At 41.8% G+C, this 14,072-nt stretch overlaps 1 protein-coding gene across 9 annotated transcripts in view; it reads left to right on the top strand.

Moving 5' to 3' along the window:
* Positions 1–14,072, top strand: part of Ppp6r3 (protein phosphatase 6 regulatory subunit 3) — a 112,611-nt gene that overhangs the window by 19,879 nt on the left and 78,660 nt on the right. For 8 of the 9 annotated variants that reach the window (XM_029539349.1, XM_029539329.1, XM_029539353.1 and 5 more), the window contains exon 2: positions 8,002–8,149. The exons of the other annotated variant lie outside the window; for it this stretch is intronic. The gene's annotated coding sequence lies outside the window, so the exon portion shown is untranslated. The remainder of the gene's footprint in view (positions 1–8,001; positions 8,150–14,072) is intronic. 9 annotated transcript variants of the gene reach the window in all.

The raw sequence follows: 14,072 nt of genomic DNA, 5'->3' as shown, positions 1-14,072 counted from the left end.
AGACAGGGTTTCTCTGTATAGCCCTGGCTGTCCTGGAACTCACTCTGTAGACCAGGCTGGCCTCGAACTCAGAAATCTGCCTACCTCTGCCTCCCAAGTGCTGGGATTAAAGGCATGCGCCACCACGCCGGCTTTTTTTTCTTTTTCTTAAAGATTTATTACTATATTTTTATTATTATTTATTATTATTAAGTATTCTGTAGCCATCTTCAGACACTCCAGAAGAGGGTGTCAGATCTCATTACAGATGGTTGTGAGCCACCATGTGGTTGCTGGGATTTGAATTCAGGACCTTTGGAAGAGCAGTTAGTGCTCTTAACTGCTGAGCCATCTCACCAGCCCTGCTTCTGCTTCTTGAGTGCTGAGGTTAAAGGTGTACATCACCATATCTGGCTTTGAGCAACTTTACATTCTCTGTTGTTTTCAGTTTAAATTTATTTGAGTAACTTCTTCAAAATTTGAGACTGTTGTTACTCGTTGGTTTGTTTTTCTTTGTGTTCTGATACTGCTTATTTTTCCTTATTTCTTTGATCATAGGAATGACTTATAAGATTGAAAAGTAATGATCTATTTTCAAGTCTCCCATTTTTGTAGGTAAGACAGATACAAAGAGAGAAGATTCCCTGCCTAGAACTGAATCTTTGTGCCACCTTAGACCTGCTTGTGGGACTTAAAGGGACATGCCTTTGATTACACTGCTGCTGCTGTAATGAAGAATATTAATTTATGAAAGATACTAGTTCATTTAAAGGGGCATGTTGGTGCATGCCTTTATTCCCAGCTCTTGGGAGGCAGGGACAGGAGGATGGCAGCAAATTGGAGGCTAGCCTGATGTGCATAGGGAGTTTAAGCTGGCCTGGGCTACAAAGTGTGAGATTGTTTTTAAAAAGAAAATAAAGAAATTTACTGTAATACATTTTCACTCACTTGGTTGCTCATATGCCATGTAAAAAGTTTTGGTGACATTAAAAGTAGATACTTCAGTTGGGCTAACGATGTGTAGTCTGACCAGTGTAGTAATTCCTCGCTCACTGTGGCTGTAACAGGTATAGGTGGTTCTCTGGTCTTGACTTTAGATGCAAGTTTACTAATCTATGACTTGGCTGTATTTTCATAGTAGGTTAGACTGAGCTGTCTTCTTGTGTCTGAAGTGCTGTGAGTATTCCTAGTGAGCATAGCCAGACAGTGATGTAATCCAGTCAGGTGCCAAGCTTTGCTTACAGTGTATCACCTACTGATATGGCCTTCTTAAGGTGGTAGAAAGGCTTGCCTTGCCTGGCTTGTACTTTACATTCTTGGTGTGATAATTTTGGTTAATGGCTTAGAAATGTTAGTATCTTTTCTGGGGCCTGTATTAGTGGATGGTGTTTCAGGTATGTGTATATAATTTTTATTGTTGTTGGTATTTCTGAAGATGTTGAAGTTTTAAGTTTTGAGTTTCTCCCAATTATAGATAATTTTACAATTCTCCTTTATTAGACAAACTCTTACTGTGTAGCCAAGGCTGGCTTTGAACTTCTTCTGTCTCAGCCTCCTAAGTACTGGAATTGTATGTTTGTCACCCCATAGGGTGTTGTTACATTTGTATTCAAAGTTCATAGGTGAGTTTTTATTCATAGCATACTAGACTTTGATGGTAAAATGATAAGCAAGTCTTCGTGTAGATGGATAATCTCATTGTCTTTGGTCTCTTCTGACTTGAGTATTTTGAAGCGTGCATAGTGAGGTCAATGAGCCACATCAAGGATTTTATGATATATCAGGGAGTAGAGTCTTGCTTTTGTATATCTGGACTCTAGGCTGTCACTTGTCTGTAGTGTGGGCACAGTTTTGTTCTGGGTATTATGAAGTAGCTTCAGTCCCTCTTTGGCACTAATAGGGTGTGGCCTGCTTTTTAAAATTTATGTGAGTATAGAGTGCAGGGACATTCCCCCCCCATAAATAATTTTGATTTCAGTAAATTTGATATCCATAAAAAGCCCGATTAGGATGATCCCTTTCCTATTCTTTAAGGTAAGGGGTCGTGAATGGTGAATGTTCATTCTATTTTCTCAGCGTTTATGACTAAGCACATACATTTAGATGCTGTTCAGTTGAGAGATTCTGTTCTGTTTTAAAAACCAGTTTTCTATGGGGTATGCAGGTGTGCTTGAGATTGAACCCAAGACTTTTGATTTAAACATGTTAAGTGTGCACTCTATCTCTGAGCTACTTCTCTAACACTTCAATGGACATTTTTATAGCTATGCCATATTTGTATTCTTTAGCTGTCACCACAGTTAGTAGTATTGAAAAAGAAAGTACAATTTATAGTAGGGGCAAATTTTATGTCTGTTAAGTATTGATTCTTTAAGGAATGATAGATGATAATACAATTAAAAATGAAAGCATATCAATTTTCCTGTCTTGATTATTTTTAGGGAATGGATTTTTTTAAAATCCATTTTCTCCCAGAGAGTAATTCAGTAATGGACAGCTAAACTACGTGGCTATTATTATTATTGTTGTTGTTTGTTTGTTTGGGGGACAGGGTTTCTCTGCGTAACCTTGGCTATCCTGGAACCTGATTTGTAGACTATTCTGACTCCACCAACTCAAGAGATCCTCCTGCTTCTGCCTCCTGAGTGTTAGGAATCAAAGGTCTAAGCTATTTGCTATTTTAGCTATCAGATCATCAGTACCCCCCTTAGCTGCTGTGGCCCTGTCCTTACTCCCTATTTCTGAGCAGTCTTGCTCTCTGAGAGCCTCTTTCTCATTTTGTGCTTTCTGATGTAAAAATATAATTTCCTAGAAGTCAAATCCTTAAGAGATTCCCTGCTCCCTTCACTTGACATTCTTGATGGGATCCTTGCAGCATCTCTCTTCCTAGACAGACTTTTTTTTGGAGGGTGTGGGCTTTGTTACCTTTGTTCAGTGACCTTATGTCAGAATTTGGCTACCTTTAGGTCAATTTTTTTCAAGGCTAGGATCTGAGCCCTTGTCTTGTTTCTTCAGTTGTCCGTCTAGCTTTTGCCACTCCTTCAGTGCCCAGCTCTGTTGTAGCAATAGTAGCCCTAGTGACCCCACTCTCAGTTCTTCCTGACATCAAGCAGATAATGTGTACACACATACTGTTTTCAGTTTTGCTTCTTTCTCCCTTTTGCATTCTCCAACCATTGCTGTCATACTGCTTTGATTGTTAGGTTAGATTTAGGAGTTGGCAAGCCAGGAAGATAGTATAGAATTCATTTATGCCATCTTCATAGCTCAGGAATGGATTCTCAGGTTAGATGATTGGGGCTGGTGAGATGGTTGGCTCAGTGATTGAGAGCACCGACTGCTCTTCTGAAGGTCCTGAGTTCAGATCCCAGCAACCACATGGTGGCTCACTACCATCCATAACAAGATCTTTTATCACATACCTAGAAAATAGTGTGACTTTGTGGCCTTAGTAGCTAGTGCTACTGGAACTCATTATGTAGACCAGACTGGCTGTGAACTCAAAGAGATATGCCTGTCTCTGCCTCCTGAGTGCTGGGATTAAAAAGAAATTGTTTTAAAAATATGTCAAAAGTTTACTTTCTCTAGTTTATAGCCAGTAGCAGCTCCTAATTGACTGGCTTTTTCTTCCCCTCCTGAAGGCAGTTTATATTTTGGACACTTTATGCTGTGGAAACAAACAAACAAACAAAAGAAAAAGAAAAACCCAGAAGGTGCATACCTTCTGAGATTGTAGTTGTAAATAATGCTCACTGATTCTCATTCTTCCAGTGTAGACCTCTACTTTGTTGTTAAATTAGTGTTTAGCACTATCATTGTGCTGGCCAGTTTTTTTTTTTTTTTTTTTTTTTTTTTTTTTTTGTCTACTTGACATAAGCTAGAGTTAACCTGGGAAGAAGGAACATCCATTGAAAACTTGCCTCTGTCAGATTGGCCTGTGTGCAATTTCCTTGATTAATGATTGATGTGGGAGGGTCCAGCCCACTGGCAGTACCACATTTGTGCGGGTGGCCTTGAGTGGTATAAGAAAGCAGACTGAACAAGTTAATGGGAAGCAAACCAGAAAGTAGCATTTTTCTGTGGCCTCTAGCCTCCAGGTTCATGGTGGAATGTGAGGTAAAGTAAACTTTCCTCCCCAGGTTAGTCACGGTGTTTATCACAGCTGTAAAAACCTAAAATGGACAATAGATGACTGTCCTGCTATTTATAACAGTGGTATATTATATACTTTCCCCTCTTAAATGACTTTGCAATTTCCGTGAAAACAGACATTTTTAAAAATGCACTTGTCTGTGAATTGGCATTGTGCTCTATGTCTGTCTTTCTGAGGAGCTTCTCATCCTGAAGTCTGGACCTCTTGCCCTTGCTATGCACTGGTGTCTTGCTGCTCTTCCTCTACCCTTCCCTGAGAGAGTTTTTGTCTTTCATGCATGGGTGATTATATCTGGAGTCTGTGTTGTCTGTTGCTGCTCCCTCTCCTTTTAAGGAGCACAGTCTGCAATTTTTGTGAGAAAACAAGTAAACCTGAGATTTAAAAAAAAAAAATTTTTTTTTTAATTTAATTTGCTTCTTTCTGTGTACTCTTGGGAGGGAGGGAATGTAGGGCTGTTTTCATGCTAGGCAGGTTCTTCACTACTGAGTTGCACCCCAGCCCTCTATCTACTCGTTTATTTTTTCAAGACAGGGTTTCTCTGTGTAGCCCTGGCTGTCCCAGAATTTGTTTTGATGACCAGGCTGGCCTTGAACTCAGAGACCCTTCTGCCTCTGTCTCTTGAGTGCTAGGATTAAAGGCCAGCATCATCATGCCCAATTGTTTTATGTACTCTTTAAAAAAAACACACACACAATGTTTATTTTTAAAAATATATGTCTTGCTGGGCTGTGGTGGCACCTGCTTTTAATCCCAGCACTTGGGAGGCAGAGGCAGGCGGATTTCCGAGTTTAAGGGCGGCTACAGAGTGAGTTCCAGGACAGCCAGGGCTACACAGAGAAACAGTCTCGAAAAACAAGCAAAAAAGGACAGGAGGATCTCTCTATGTAACCCTGGAACTTAATACGTAGACTATGCTGCCTCTTAACTCACAGAGATTCTCTCTCCTGTGAGTCTGTGATGCCCAAGGAGTCCAGAAGGGGGCATTGAATCCCTTGTTACTGTAGTTACAGATGTTTTTGAGCCACCATGTACTGGGCATTGAACCTGAGCCCACGGAAGAACAGTCAGTGCTCTTAACTGATGTACACATCATCTCTCCAGCTCCTCCTTTTCTTTTTTAATTCATGAAGCCTAGGCTGTCTTTGCTGTGTAGATGGTCTGGAACTTCTTATTCTGCTTCCCTCTCTTAAGTGATGCTATTGCAGGAAGGCACCAACACACTTTCTTTTTTCCTCAATTACTCTAGTGTTTTCCATTTTTCTATTTTTTTCCATTTTCTCTGTAGTGCACGGAGGTTTGAATTTCTTCCCATCCTTACAGATTCTTTTTTTTAAAGATTTATTTATTTATTTATTATGTGTAAGTATATATATAGATTCTTACTTTCAATTTTCTATTTTTAAAATTGTACCCATCCTAATGTGTATTTGGGGGGGGGTCTTCTGGATTGGACACAGGTACCCAACAAGTGCTTACCATTAAGCTCATTCTCTTCCCTCACCCAGCCTCCCACAGTCCTTTCTGTTGCAGGATATTTGATCACACTGTGAACCCTGTGTGTTTTTACTGAAAATACTTGTTTCTAGTTGTGGTGTGGTTCAGCCTAGGTGTAGGACTAGGTATATAGACTAGTAGACGGCAGTAAGCCCCCTAGAGGAGAATAAAAGGTACTTTCTTTCTAATGTGACTTCAAGAAACCCAAAGTTTCTTATCTTTTTGATTCTCTGTGAAAGCCCCAGGCTACTCTTTCTGTGGCTGGATCACGAACTTTGACAGCACTTGAACAAGTCTCTAGGAGACTTGGGTAGTTTTTCGTTAGTACTCAGTACTGAAGTAGCTCCAATTATTTAATACCCAATACTGCTCTCTTTATCTTACAACCTTTCTATTCATTTTTTTTTTTTTTTTTTTCTTTTGGTTTTTCGAGGCAGGGTTTCTCTGTGTAGCCCTGGCTATCCTGGAACTCACTTTGTAGACCAGGTTGGCCTCGAACTCAGAAATCCGCCTGCCTCTGCCTCCTGAGTGCTGGGATTAAAGGCGTGTGCCACCATGCCCGGCTCAAATTTTTTTTAAGATTTATTTATTTATTATATGTAAATACACTGTAGCTGTCTTCAGACACTCCAAGAGGGCGCCAGATCTTGTTATGGATGGTTGTGAGCCACCATGTGGTTGCTGGGAATTGAACTCAGGACCTGCAGAAGAGCAGTCAGTGCTCTTAACCGCTGAGCCATCTCTCTAGCCCCTCTATTCAATTTTTAATTTCTGCTCTGAGGTTTTAAATTTTGAAGCCCCTCCCTTCCCCTGTGTTCTTTTCCTTGGCACCTGGTGTTTAGTGATACATTATCTTGATCTTTCTGGAGGTAGCAATTATTTTGTATATTTGTACAGTCTTTCTGTTTTCTTTTGTATTTTTCTGTTTGCTATAATGCTCTTTTTGTTTTTGTTTCAAGACAGACTATCTCTGTGTAATAGCCCTGGCTATTCTGGAACTCATCTGTGGACCAGGCTGGCCCTGAACTCACAGAGATCCATCTGCCTCTGCCTCCCAAGTTCTTAACCATCAGTCTCTGCCCTGTGACCTACCCTCCACTTCTAGGCACCAAATCATGAAACTTTTAAGGTTAACAGGTGAGAGTGGCTAATGGGCAGGTGCCATGTTAGGCAGGGCTTCTTGGCGTTGTCATTAAATCACAGCAATAGGCAATGAAGCAAAGACACAGTCCAAGTGAAAAACCATAAGCCCTTGAACAAAGGCTCTTTCTTTAAAGGGTAGATGATGCCCCAGCATTCTTAGTGTATGGACCCAACTGACAACATTTTGGCATTTGAATAGGGATATAAACATTGTGTTGATGTTACTGCTGGGAGTCTGTGAGAGTGGACCTGGTATTTTGCCTGCAAATGGCCAGAATAGGAGGTTTTGGCAGTATTACAATTCTAGAACTACACAGAATTAACACCAATGTGTGTGTGTGTGTACATTTTTGGAGAGTGTCTTAGTTTTGTTGTTTTGTTTTGTTTTGTGACAAGGTCTCTCTAGCCCATACATAAACCAGGCTGGCTACGAACTCACAGAGATCCACCTGCTTCTGCCTCCAGAGCACTGCTATTAAAAGGTTGTGCTATAACCTTTACCAATGATAGGTCCTCTGTGTGTGTCTGTGTGTGTGTATGTGTTGTCTTCAAAGGCCAGAAGAGGTTGTCAGCTCCCCATAGAACTGGAATTCTAGATGGTTGTGTTTCATCATGTGGTCAATGGGGATCAAGCCTGGTTCCTCTGCAAGAACAGCTAGTGGTGCTCTTATCTGCTGAGCCATCTTTCTAGTCCTTAGCTTATTATTATTATTATTATTATTATTATTATTATTATTATTTTTTCTTTTTCTTTTTCCCTTTTGAGGCAGGGTTTCTCTGTAGCTCTGGCTGTTCTGGAACTCACTCTGTAAACCAGGCTGGCCTTGAACTCAGAAATCCACCTGCCTCTGCCTCTGCCTCCCAAGGGCTGAGACTAAAGGCGTGCGCCACCACTGCCCAGCCTTTGCTTAATATTTTGAAGTACAGTGCTTTTGTAGTCAGCCTTATGTCATTTCATAGGTAGTAAGGATATGGTTCTTCAGTCACTGACAGTGCTGCCGTAGCACCTGTGTTTATCTCCAGGTTATTTTTCAGTGTGGAATAAAAGCTGTAATATAGGATTATCTGTTTTTTCCATGTTTTTGTAAAAAAGCTTCAATTTGAGCTTTTTACATCTGTGAAATGTGGTTCTGTGAGAACCACCACTCTGAGCCAGTTTTTTTTTTTTTTTTTTTTAATGGCAGCTGCCATCAGACCAAAACACAACATATGTTTTGTTTTTGTCTTTACAGGAACACTTCTGTTTCATACATTATCCTTTCTTACTCCTGCTAATCTGCTAATGTAATTTGGAAGATAGCTGTCACCAGGATAACCTGTAATGGGCAAGGAGCCACAGAGAAGAAAACATTTCTTTTAGTTTTAACCTTGGTTTGAAAGGTAAGACTGTTATTTCCTTCCTGGAATCCTTGCACATAGGAAAGCAGTTACGTGCTCTGAAGCAGATCTGGCAGTTCACCTGCACTGGAGAGAGTGTAGTACTATGGTGTTTTTAAGGATGTTAAGCGGCAGCTGATGTAGCTGACTTTGATAATCTGGGAATCTGCAGAGCTCAGTTGGTTCTTGTTTCCAGTGGATATTGAGCTGGCCACTAAGGAGCAACCAGTCTTTGCAAGTTGGAGTGGTTCAAACAAAGAGCAGAAGTAGAGGTCTTAAACAGACTCAGGCTTCCTGACTCTGTGTGAGGTTTTTGTTCATTTTGAACCAGTGGCTTCTAGCCAGCTGCCTCAAAGTTCTTGGATTTTAATTGCTAATACTCTTTACTGGAACTTTTGATTAAAGATCAGAGATTGACTTTGTATATCTAACTTTTGCTCAGTGTGTAGCTGCTTGTATTATGAGTGCTAATTATGTTAACTAAAAAACTGTTTGCCCTAGAGGGTCTGAGCATAGCTTTTGGGAACCTGCTCCCAGTTGGTTCTGATTGGTAAATAAAGATGCCAGCAGCCAATAGCTGGGGAGGACAGACAGAACCTTGATTCTAGGATTTCCCAGGCTTGGGACCAGGAGGAAAGGAAGGAGAACGGCCATACTTTAGGAGAGTGTGGCCAGAGGAGAGACACAGAGACTGCCATGGGGTAGGGAAGCAAGGAGAGCACCCTGGGCTCCAGGCCAAGAAAGCGAGGCCCAGAGGCATCACAAATGGGTCCAGCATGGCCAAGATGGAACATAGAAGTTAAGTAAATTAGTGTGTATTAGGGTTCTCTAGAGTCACAGAACTTATGGGCAGTCTCTGTATAGTAAGGGGATTTGTTGATGACTTACAGTCTGTAGTCCAACTCCCAACAATGGTCAGCAGCAGCTGTGAATGGAAGTCCAAGGATCTAGCAGTTGCTCAGTCCCACAAGGTAAGCAGGCGGAGAGAGTGAATCTTCCTTCTTCCAGTGGCCTTATGTAGGTCTCCAGCAGAAGGTGTAGCCCAGATTAAAGGTGTGTGCCACCACGCCTTTAATTCCAGATGACCTTGAACTCAGAGATTTCCCTGTCTTCTGGAATTCATAGCCACTATGCCTCAAGATCCAGGTCAGAAACTTGTATCTCCCAACCTCCAGAATAGGATCACTTGTGAGTCTTCCGATTCTGTATTGTAGTTCATTCCAGATATAGTCAAGTTGACAACCAGGAATAGCCACTACAAAGTGATAATTCAGAATTATCGACAGGAGGTAGATTCTAGCAGCCTGGAGGCTATTGTGCTTCATAGGGCATATTAAAATATAAAGGCTGTGTGTGTCTTTCATTCAAGAACGTAAACCGTTGAGGCAGGTAGCAAACCTGGCACCAGGATTTATTAATAAATAATTAATACAACAGATGGCACCCAACATTATGTCTCAGTGAGACTGACCTGTTCATCTGCATTTCAGAATTCCTGCTGGCTCTAGGACTAGCTCCTCCTTGGTGGCTTCCTTTTGTGTTTCCTGATTGGCATTGTCTCCTGATTGGCATTGTCTCTCAAGGCCTTTTGACTCTTCATAGTATATTTGCCCATTCATTTCCATAGCTGTTGAGTTGTAATGACTTTGAGTCTGATCACCAGCTGATTGCTCTCAGGCATCCGGAATGTTGCTTTGTCTATGACTTGCCAAGCCCCTCAAGAAAGAGGTGTCCTTTGAACTTCCATAGTGGTATTCCTCCTCTGCCATTTTCTCCAACCGAGTCTGTATCCTGTGACTTTTGTGTGAGAACTCCCCCCCAGCTGTCATAATTTCCTTGGCCGTTTATTATTCAGTAACTGCAGAAGGACTATTCTCATTCAGAAAAATTCAGTCTTGACCCTGAGCTGGGCATGATAGCATACACCTTTAATCTTAGCATTCAGGAGGCAGAGGCAGGCAGATTTCTGAGCGTTTGAGGCTAGCCTGATCTACAGAGCAAGTTGTAGGATGGATAGTCAGGGCTATACAGAAAAACCCTGACTCAAAAAACAAAACAAGCCGGGCGTGGTGGCGCACGCCTTTAGTCCCAGCACTCGGGAGGCATTTTGGATGCCATTGTGGTTGTCAGTCTGTAGTTTCCCTCAAAGTAAGATACTGTATTTGGTGACATAATGTGATATAGTCCAGTAAGATGCCATCTGTCCAGGGTAGCTCACAATGAGATAGAATTTGTTTTCCATGGAATGGGACAGGTTTTATTTATTACCACATTTTAAGATTATGTATTAGCTATGCTACAGTATAACTGAGTTGTTATACTATAGTATAACAGTTACAATCAAGTACAGTTTAACCAGTTTTTCTTTCACCTTTACATTACTTTTTTTTTTTTTCCAAGACAGGGTTTCTCTGTGTAGCCCTGGCTGTCCTGGAACTCACTCTGTAGACCAGGCTGGCCTCGAACTCAGAAATCTGCCTGGCTCTGCCTCCCGAGTGCTGAGATTAAAGGTGTGCGCCACCACGCCCGGCTAACATTACAATTTTTAAAGTTACATTTTTATTCACTTATTCTGTTGTGCCTCTCTGTATGCATGTGTGGGGATCAGAGGCCAACTTGTAGAACTCATTTCTGCCTGCCTATGATGTGAGTTCCAGGAATCAAAGGTTGCTAGGCATGGCAGCAAGTGCCTTTACCCCTCCGATCCTGCACAGGCTTTTGCGCTGTTACTGCTCTGCCTCTTGTCTGGCTGTAGGCACTTCTTTCTTCTGTTCGGCTTGTCTGTTAATACCATCATCCTGCCTGGTGGGTCAGAGGTTTGGGAGTATTGGATGTTTTGATAGAAAGCTCTTTATTTCTTCTCCTACTTGTGTTCACCCCTATTCTGGCATGTGTAGCTTTCCTTCCCCTCAGAATAATCCATACCATTTTTGAAGGCCTTTGTTTCTTTTTTCTCTCATAAGTTTCTGGGAGAGCCTTGCTCCTAGTCTGCCATTGCTCTTTCTTACCCCTTTCCTTTCTAGTCCAACCTCAGTTTAAAACAAAACCAAGGACCTCCTATTCCTACTAGGAGTAGCTCATTTTTCTTTTCTTTTGGTTTTTTTGTTTGTTTGTTTGTTTTTTTTGTTTTTTTTTTGTTTTTTCGAGACAGGGTTTCTCTGTATAGCCCTGGCTGTCCTGGAACTCACTCTGTAGACCAGACTGGCCTCGAACTCAGAAATCTGCCTGCCTCTGCCTCCCAAGTGCTGGGATTAAAAGCGTGCGCTACCACTACCTGGTCTCATTTTTCTTATGCATGTAATTGTTACTTTTGAAATTGTGCAAACCAGAAACAACTTCCCATGTCTGGTTGTGGGCTGCTTAATGATGTTTCCAACACCCAGACCATGTGTATGACAGTGGTTCCATAGAGTATGTTACCCAGGGACATCACGCCATCTATGTTTGTGATGTTCTCAAAATGACATAATTGCCTAATGTAATGCTTCTTAGACAGCTCTCCTTGGAAGGGGATTCTGGCTATTCATTCAAGTTGAACATGCATATTTATAGAGGAACAAACTATAGTACTTGAACTATTTGAATTAGTTGACAAAAAGTAAGTCTGGATTTTTCTTGGTTGTAGTTAACTTTTTCCTTTTCTTTTCTCTACTCCCTAGACTCCCTTTACCCTTCTCCTTTGTTTTTGCTTTTCGTTCTTAGTTTTTCTTTTAAAGAGATGGAGTCTCTTAACATTGTCCAGGCTGGCTCCATCTTCCTGGACTTAAGTAATTCTCTTGCTTCAATCCTCTAAGTAGCAGTGTGTGCTAACATGCTAGACTTTGGCATGTATATATGTATATATGTATGTATTATTTATTTTTTTACTTTTTGTTTGGTTTTTCGAGACAGGGTTTCTCTGTGTAGTCCTGGCTGTACTGGAACTCACTCTATAGACGAAGCTGGCCTTGAACTCAGAAATCCGCTTGCCTCTGCCTCCCAAGTGCTGGGATTAAAGGCGTGTGCCACCACCGCCTGGTGAATGTATGTAATTATATTAATTTTATTTTGTGTGTGATTGTCTTGCCTGGATGTATGTACATGCCAGATGACTGGGGAGGTCAGAAGAAGGCACTGGATTCTTTTAGAACCCGGGACTGCCAGCCCAGAGATGGAACCAACCATCAGCCACTAATTCGGATAATGCCTTACAGCCAGATCTTATGGAGGTTTCCTTCCTTTCAGATAACTCTACTTTATGTATCAAGTTGACATAAACTAGCCCACACAAAGGATAGGATACTGTTGATACTTGGTGGAAGCACCTGATTGTCAGTCAGTCATGCTTAAGTTCCTTGGACGTGCTGATGTTGTGTGAGCAGGACCTTGCAGTCTACAGAGAGGCTGGTGTTCTCACATCTGTAGATGATGTCCCACGTCTCCCAGACAGTCAGTGCTGACACACTGTGAAATGAAGGGCTCTGTCCTAGGTTGCCTTCCACAGCCAACCTTGGTAGTATGAAACAGTCTTAATGGATCTGTAATTAAAGCCTGAATCTGAGGTGTATAGGTTTATTCAAGAGATGGGTCTGTTGGCTCTCTTGTAGATAGATGGTAGTTTTCACTATGGGACAAAGAAGACCAGCAGAGATCATCTGCGGGGTCAGGTGACTCCCTGGTGACTTGCTTGCTTACTCTAAATATCTAGTCCTTTCATGGGGAAAAACTTTTTCAAACTTCTTGGTTCAGTTTGTAAAAGAAGCCTAGGATTGGTTAAAAAAAAAAAGGGTACCCTGGTCTCTCACCATCCTATGCCTGGGGGTACCCAGGAGGGCAGAACAAGCTAGCTGCACAGCTGCAGCAGGGCAGATTGGGGCCTTGGGGTAGATAGATGTCTGGATGGGTTCAGGACATACTAGAATACAGCTGTCAGGAGGGACTTCTTATGGGTCAGAAGACACTGTACTTTCTGTGAATGACCAGATAGTAAATACTTTAGGTTTTGTGGGCCATAGATTGTCTCTGTCACTCCTTTTTCCAATTCCATCCTTCCCTCAAACCTGACACTATTAAAAATTGTCAAAACCATTATTTTAAAAAATTATTTATTTATATCTTTATTACATGTAAGTACACTGTAGCTGTCTTCAGATACCCTAGAAGAGGACATCAGATCTCATCACAGTGGTTGCGAGCCACCATGTCGTTGCTGGGATTTGAACTCAGGACCTGCAGAAGAGCAGTCAGTGCTCTTAACCGCTGAGCCATCTCTCCAGCCCCGTTAAAACCATTTTTAATTGGCAGGTGGTGGGTTGGGTTGGGTGTATTTGCTAACCTACTCTGTTCTTACTTTATTGTAACTAATCAGTCTTTTTCTAAATCCTATATTTGATGCATTTCCTGACTAAGAATATGATTTGGGCAGTTTCCCTTGGTGTGGATAAATCTACTTGATTTATAATCTAGAGCTGTAACTACAGTTTGCAACCATCTATAGCAGCAAACTGTGTGCTCTGAGTTCTTTTGATAGGGTCTTGGGCAACCCAGGAGGACCTTGAATCTTTTGTCCCACAACTCTGGAGTAGTAGTAAAGCTTTAAAAATACACTTTTGTGGGGCTGGTGAGATGGCTCAGCAGGTAAGAGCACCGACTGCTCTTCTGAAGGTCCCGAGTTCGGTTCCCAGCAACCACATGGTGGCTCAAAACCACCATAATGATATCTGATGCCCTCTTCTGGTGCATCTGAAGTCAGCTGCAGTGTACTTATGTATAATTATAATAAGTCTTTGGGCCAGAGCAAGCAGGGACCGAGCGAGTGAAATTAACTGGAGCGAGCCGGGTTGCCTGGAGCGAGCAAAGGTCCTAAAAATTCAATTCCCAACAACCACAAAAAGGCTCACAACCAGCCGGGCGTGGTGGCGCACGCCTTTAATCCCAGCACTTGGGA

This window comes from Mus pahari, chromosome 1 (assembly GCF_900095145.1).
Source record: "Mus pahari chromosome 1, PAHARI_EIJ_v1.1, whole genome shotgun sequence".
Classification (NCBI taxonomy): Eukaryota; Metazoa; Chordata; class Mammalia; order Rodentia; family Muridae; genus Mus; species Mus pahari.
Note: the sequence above shows the minus strand (reverse complement) of the source record. Positions and strands in the feature narration are given on the sequence as shown.